Raw genomic sequence first — 8,404 nt, 5'->3', positions numbered from 1 at the left:
CCAAGGCCTACTGCATCATGATTACATGCAGGCGCCTTTTAAGAGATACAGGACATTGCATTACCACCATCGAGTGAGTGCGACCTCATGCTGGAAACCCTGACAACCAGTGGGCTCATGAGCTGGACGAACGCATGGACTCACCCCCGGACGTTCTACACCAAGGTCCTGAAGTGGAACGGTGCTGCTTGCAGAAACGCCACAGAGAAAACCGCCTGGCTGGTATTCCTAATCCAGATGACGATTTTAATGCGATAGCGTTTAGGGCCCCGTGTTGCAGAAAATACGGCGTCGGCAACCGGCGTGTGATCGCGGGTGGCGGAGAAAATCATCCAACCACATCAACCGCGCAGGCCCTCCACGTGGTGCAAGGTTTTGGTGAACAAAAATGGAATTTCTCACAGTGAAATTCGTCAGAAAAATGGTAAAGTACGACTTTACCGTTCGGCGTCGGATTCGCCGTCGGATTGTTTACCAATCGACGTTGGATTGTAATTTGAATGCACGAGAAAACCTAATTCTGCTACGAGGAAACTCAAACACAAACCCCTTTTCCTGCATTTCTACCAGACCTGCGCGCGTCGGGGCAATAGCAAACAATTAAAATAATAAAAAAGGTGCTATCGCCTTCACATTTTATTATTAGAGCACTTATATTGCCCCTGGAAAAACGTCTTTCCAGCAATGCATTTCACTTTAAAAGTGAAGCCGACTTTAAGGGGACTGGTGTAAGCTTGGTATTTGTAAGCTGGCTTTCGCCCTTTCAGTGTTGCAGTGCACGAAGCCTACTTGCCGTATGCGAACGGGTCCCGATAACGCTATCGCGTTCTACTCTTAGAGGCGAAGCTTAAGCGTCCTCCAATTTTTTCCCCAGAGGTCTATATTTAGCAGAAAACGTCCTTATAAAACCAAAGCAAGAGCAGGGTACGCCATTACAGACGACATCATCGCCTTATGGCAGTGACGACGGCAACGCAATTACCCCTACCGCCTGCAATGACATACGGAAGTTAAATGCTATGCGTTCTCAAGGTAGGCCACTCCAAATGTTCACCACCTCATGTAGGAATGTCGAAACCTTAACGCATTCCGGGAAATATACCAGCACAAGAAAATGACGTCGTTGGAGGGCTGGGTCCAACCACGGACTAACGTCAGACAACTAACTATGGAGCTTCGGGTGTGAAGCTTCGATAGTGAGCCACACTTACCTCCCATCTTTCTACCCATTTCCCCAAATGGCCCTAGAGCCATAATTAAATATATTATTCTATTCCGCAGTGGGAAAGGTTCTCTCTGCTTGCCTAGCATCTTTATTCACTAGTATTATACTTTTTCCATATAACTTGAAGTATATTTATTTACCGTTTGGAAGCTTGACCGCCACTTCTACTTTCTACTCTGATAAAGACGTTCTATGTACATGCCCGAATTAGACAACCTACAGGAGACTGGCATCACTCCAACTGTCCGTATCCAGCGCTGACCTTCGCACATCCCCTCCTAAGGCGAAATTCTCTCTTCCGTTACATTGCCTTGTTGTCCCTCCGCCACTCCTCCCTTTGCATGTCATCAGCTAAGTAGCTGCAGAAGACCACTAAGTACGCCTGCACGTACTCATAGTGTGTTGACTAATGCGACTTGCTTTTCCGGTTTTCACCGAGGATATCATACAAACGTGTTAGCAAATGTAGCCGCTAGCAATTTGGCGCGTAATCCTTAGATCGCAAACGTCTTGATCCGTGATTATCATGCTTTCCGAAGCTACGCGAACCTACATGCGCCTTGAATGAATCATGCGGCCAGGACTGGGCCACGCGAAAGACCCCCGCGAGCGTTAGGTCGTCTCAAGAGCTCCGGTTGAACAAGTGGCAACAAGCGTCAGCCTCGCCCCAGACCGCGAAAGCGCCTCCGCCAGCGTCGACTCTGTGAGCCTGGGCCTGGACTCTTCGCTTTTTAAAGCGCCCTGACGTCCAGCGCTATAAAAAAAATGGCAGAGAGCGGAGGCAAAAGAGGGGGAGCGGCGGTAAATATTTTCGGCACGAACCTCCGAAGCGATGCCGACGCAAATGGGTGCCGCGCTCGCTGAAAACGAGAACGTCTCATGCACGCTGCTTTCCGCGTGGGATCACCGATAAACAAGCCCTCTCTTTTTCTTTTCTAGAAGTGCGCACCTGAGGCGACCTTTAGAGACCGCACGTCAGTGAAGGAAAGCATGCGTGCAAGGTTCGCTCAAGTTTAGACCGTTCCACATTCATTTCAATACATTCGCGCAGGACGTTTGCTGCTGGTGATCATTCTAATACGCGTACAATTCACCTCTTGTTCAAATGGTCCCGCAAGAAAAAAAAATGTTTATTAGCTGGGCATTGCTAAAATTTTTAGGCGTGATCGAACACAGTAGCCGTTATGTGGAAGTTGAAATTTCAGAGATATTTGTAGAAGTGAGGACTCCATAAATACTTCAACTCTGTTGCAGTTGGTGAGAGGGGCTGATTTTGTGTTTCGTGTACGCTGTGACAAGATCGCGCTTCACCCACTTAAACTGACACAGAAATGAAGTACATTGCACCGTTATGTTTTTCGTTCTGAGTCGATTACGAGCAAAGTGCCAACTCACGCCTATTTCGCCCGCAGGTACATGAGTTGGTGCAGTAGGCATCTGCACATCTATAATGTATATCTGCGCTGCAGAGAATGGCGATAGAGGACCCATAATAGCACGCAAAGCAAGGAATTTTCACACTCAGAATCGCATTATCGTGCGACTGTAAATAAACGCTTAGTGAGAGTGAAACTGCATTTCCCCACATTGCATGCGGCACATGACAATATGACTAAAACATCTACGAGTGTACGCAAGAAACCTTCAAAAATATCAGCTTCTGTACTATTACAGAAGCTATATTATTATACATTGCTGCCATCACCACCTTATCTGCCTTCATGGAAGAAGTAACAAGTATTCTGTAAAATAACATAGTGAACAACCTTCTGTACTATTTTTGTAGACCCACCCCTTATGTAACACCCCGCAAGGGGTCTTTAAGGTAATAAAATGAAATGAACATGTGCGGGTGCATCGTACTTGCAGATGTGTGAAAGGTTATAACCACCTTTTGAAACTGTTCGCGCAGCTCTTGACGAATTCGTGACACCATTTTAAGCTGCTAAAACAAGATGCACCATGGATACAATCATCCCCTCGAAGTGTTTACCTTACCGAGTTTTTCGTTAACAAAATTAATGCCATTTTAGCCGTACTTACCAATTTCACTTCCCAATTTTCTCTTCTCCAAATTCTAATTTAAGCATTGGAAACTTCACAAAGAACCCATGGCTGGCGTTTCTGATATTCTGGAGGAAGTCTTCCGTTATGAGCAGTTGAGGAAACCAATTGGCGATTTTGCCGTTGCTATACTTATTAGTTTTTTTTTATTTTCAAACTAACATTCCATACAACTTTGAACGAATATACTCTGCTCATGTTATTCTTTTATTTTTACTAAAGAATGCGTGTGGTATAGTGCCGATTTGTGATTTCCTTAGGCGGAAAGTAATTTTGACAGTCTATCAACGTCTTGGTGACAGTGCCGCTCAAGATCGCTGAGAACACTCGCTACAATGCACTTTTTACTTGAGACCCTTTTGAGCACATTACACATCGACATCTCGTGATACAACTTTTTAGGCATGCAAAAAAAGTTGTAATCAGGTGCTGTTTAGGCGCATTGTGATGGTGTTTATTTTGGAATTGCTTCAGTGTGCACGCTGATTGCGTATGATTAACTTGATATAAGGTACGACTGCAGCAGGTTCTTTTATCCTCAAATACCTGTGACCAATTTCACAAAGCCTTTCTTTCGTAATTACTGTTTGCCGCTTTCGCTATTAAGATTTACGATGTCGTAGTGGACTATCACATCTGCTCTTACGATTAGTTACGGCGTAAGAACGTTGTTGTAACTATCATCCTATGTTTTTAAGTACGCCAGCGCCAACAGCATTACGTGAGCAGATGCGAATTACGTCGCTAGTAGAACAGGTCAAACACACAAATTGACGTTTCGGAATCTGTGTGGATCTTCCGTTCACAATGAGCTGGCTGTTACAAGATTCATTTATATACATATAAACAAATCTTGTAATAACCGGCTTATTGTGAACAAGTGATCTGTACAAATCCCGAAACGTCAATTTGTGTTTTTTTGACAGTGGTGAGTGACCTGTTGTACTAAGGTTGACCATTAGTTGACGAGACAGTGTTCCCTTGAACTCTTGACTAATAGATATTGCATTTATTTTATTTTACGTAAAAGTTATATTTTCTTTAGGTTCATATAAGCGATAAGTAAACATATTGACTAGCATAAACACACAGGAAATCTAGCACCACCTTCCCATAAACGCACTTCAATTCCCTCTTGATTCAGTCGGCTTCGGTGGAAAGAAGATATTGCGTAAATACACATTCAAAGAAAAATGCTAAACAAACCTATTCTTATAGATTACTTCTTTCCATCTCGCAATATATTGCTTGTCAGTTACTTATGCCAAATAAATTAAATAAAAACAAGCGAAATGATAGAAAACTCATTAGGCTTGCCAGGATTCACAACCTGGCTCATTGATGACTAACCTGGCACTGTGCCAACATGGCCATGGCTGTTGTTTATTGCATGATCACTGCAAAAACAAATAAAGTGTACGGAAACTAAATTTGCATCATCGATAAGTATTCGAGCTAGCATGCCCATTTAAAATAACGCGCAGTATACTGCGCAAATCAAAAGATATGAATACTCCTCCGCTTTTGCTTAACTATGGGAAATGCTTCAGTCGTTTAACACATACACTATTAATTTGACAAACGCAAATCGATCACGGAAACATAGAGGCTTGAATCTATCAACAGAGTGTAAACAGGGAACTCCTCAGCCTTGAGCTAATATTTTCAGAAGTAGACTTGGGTTTCAACAAAAGCAAGGAGATAATACTGAAACCTTGGTTTCAGGTTGAGGTTCCCTCTTTCTACTTTCCGTCCTTTCTTCTTGTTGATATCCTTTCACTATCCTTTTTTCATCTAACTTCAGTATGCCCTTCTTTAAATGTTCAAATGTTTCATTATTGTGTGCATTCAATATGTATACATAAAGAAAATCAATTTCACTCTCAGGCACTGTTTCATGTGCACTGTTCCATGGACCTGATCCAATTTCGTTGTCTCTGTCATGTAAACTAAATAAATGCTTGGTCAACAATGTATTTTGTTATTCTTTGTGCTCATCCTCTGCTAATTATTCCTTGGCCCCATCAAACTCTGATGCATATTTCTTCTCAAGCGCGCTAATAAAATAAGTAAATATGTTGGAAATTATATTGAAGGGAATTGAATATCCCGATAAAAAATATATATTGTTAAGTACCAAATGCGTTATGCGCGTACAGAAACGCTATGCGCTATAAAAAAAGCTTTAGTGCAGTAGGAGGAGATAAAACTAAAGGACAAATAATAGGTGGGGCGTGATTGTTAAAAAATAATGGCAGAACTTGATGATTCAAATGATGAACATTTTTTTTGTTTTTCTGAATGTATTTTGATTTCCTGAATGTATTTTGATTTCCCATTTGATTTCCTTAAACTTATGAATTCCCTTTTCTGTACTGCATAACCAGTCTATTAGTGGTGATTTTTTATGTTAAAAGCCGAAACAGGTACATTGACGGACTGTCGTAATGCCGGCAAATATTAGTTTTATAAGTAGTGTAGAGACTTCATTTGTCGATTCAAACACCGCATTCCCGTATTTCCCGCCAAAGCTTCATTAAATCTATCGAGACACCGAGTACACTTTGTTACCACGAGGTTGTCAATGCATTAGTCTTGAAAAATAAGTGTCACGAAATCGAAATCACTTCCTCAAATCATATTTTATAATTTCAAGATATGACTGCACATCACAATAAACAATTCGGAGCCTATTTTAGCTATGAAATGCTTGAAAAAATTTGACCATTTTGTAATAAATTCTAATAGCTCATGATTGCTATACTTTCACTCATTTTTGGCGCGTACCTGCATTTGTAGAAAAATTCAAAACATCTTAAACATCATATCACTGATTAAACCATTGTAAATATGTGCAGTGTAGGCGTGCAAATTAAATGTATGCGTTCCATAGGTAACTTCTTGCGCCCTAAAGAGTTCAAACACTGCCGTCCCTGAAACATGACACGCGTTGCAGATATAAAGGTACACAAAAACATAATTATTATCAGTAGACAACTGAAATTGCAGATTAGTGTCTTGTGCTACAAGTATGTATGTTGTGTATATTGAAACAGTTCTGAGGCTAGTCGGTACTGTTCTTTGAACATGCTTTGGAACGGCGTGGAGGAGCGATACAAATGAGAATACGCACCCCTTGTGTACAGTGCTTAATTCCGTAGCTCCCCTGCGTCATTTCAAATTACGTACTACTACTATATGTGCATCTCATACTTGCAGCTTGCAGATACCAATCCTAGGGGTCTAAAGGGCAACAACCTGTTTAAGCAGATCGCTTGTGTATCATTGGCGCCCGTCTTGCAGTAAGAGATCGGAACATAGCTCTTGCATGAAGATACGTTCAGGAAGCTATGAAAAGATTTGCATATAATCAACGTAGCACTCTCAGGAATTTTGATTACGTCCTTACGAACTCATATAGTGAAAGACTTGAAGTGCTGTTGGCTTGTCGCGGTATAATGCTTATCAAAGACTACGATCTTGCCTTGCCTGCCGCAAGGTGATTTATTTTAAGTATTAATCGTTGCCTTCTTGTTTTAAGTTTGATTTGAAATTATATTTTTTTCGTTATTCTTGTTCTCAGAGCCCTTTGACGAAAATCGCCTCAAGTCAAGGCTCAGAGTAGACACTGCAGATTCACAGGCATGCGAATAACTTGAAAACGCTATTGAGCATTGACAATTTACGTTGTAACCTTGCGACAGCCACGTCTGAGCATGAGTGAATACCATTTCCATAAAACTTCCCCCAACCCTACATAGAAAGATATAAATGTGTCACACTCGGTGAGCGTATCATCTGGTGGGTCGGGTCACGTTAGGGCTCTGAATGTTTCCATGTGACTAGAGTTAGTTTTTATTTTCCGCGCTTGCATCGCATGAATACGCAATTTTTTTTAGCGGCAGTATTTTCAATGTATTGCTTTCAAGACGTCCCCAACTGCGAATACACTAATTCCGCGGTAACTATGTCGTTAACGCCATGGGCCTCTCTGTTTCACATGCCACCGATGACATTTACTTTAACACATGTCCAAGAGCCACAGAGTTGCTGGCGCCGTATTTGTGCGGAAACATGTCCTTATGCATGCTAATAAAAAAAGAAAACTTCACGCCACTGGCAGTGCTGTTCATCGAAGCGTTGTTGGCACTCATTTTCAATAAGACACGAACACGAAATACTATAACGCAGCGGCAAAATTGCCGGTCACGACAGATGCCTGTCCGTTTCACGTGTCACTGATACAGCCCATACAGCTGTTGGCGCTGTTAGCTAAAGCGTGGTTGGCGTCCTACTTTTCTCACACGGCGCCTATAGTGTATATGCATTTTGATACGCGATGGCATCCATGACATCTTGGTTGCCGTTGTCGTTTACCGTCAGTGTTTACAGACATAAATAACCCCATATATACATTCATAACCCCATATATATATATATATATATATATATATATATATATATATATATATATATATACCCCTTGTACAGCATGGTGGCGTTTTATTTCTTGGTAATTACACGTTCGATATTTGGCTGGCTTCATTCAAAGCGAGAATCATAAGGTGAAAAGGTCACAAATTACACACTGGAATGCAACGCCAGTTGTTATAGAAACTTTCAATATGCAAAACCTGAAGTCGGGTGACAGAAATGCCCACGGAATCTGGCCATGGAAAGGAGTACAACGTGCAGTCCACAATTTTCAACAATATTACTCTCTTACAGAAATCGCCGCGGTGATTTGTCCTGATTGTGTACACGTTTACTGACTTTAGGTTCTAGCGTGTTTTAGGTGATCTGTTTAGCGAGTTGTCTTTTCTACAAAAGGGACATGACCTTTTCACCCAGTGTACTTCGTGATATTTCTGTAGTGAACTGTTCTTTGGTGCATTTATGTCAGTTTTTTTCGTTGTTCAACTTATTCGTCCTTTTTTTCCCTTTCTTTAGTTCTGTGGCGGCTTGTGATTTCGTTCTTAGTACTGCAGGCACTGCCCTGAGAAAAAGTACACGGATCAGGTAATGCGCGATAAATCTTTTCCGCTCGTGAATACAACTAGAAATTGATAACTGCAGTCTAAACATGGCAGTGTGATCGTGAAGAGTTTGTTCATT

Source organism: Dermacentor silvarum, chromosome 5 (assembly GCF_013339745.2).
Source record: "Dermacentor silvarum isolate Dsil-2018 chromosome 5, BIME_Dsil_1.4, whole genome shotgun sequence".
In the NCBI taxonomy this organism is placed as follows: Eukaryota; Metazoa; Arthropoda; class Arachnida; order Ixodida; family Ixodidae; genus Dermacentor; species Dermacentor silvarum.
This window is presented reverse-complemented; position numbering follows the sequence as displayed.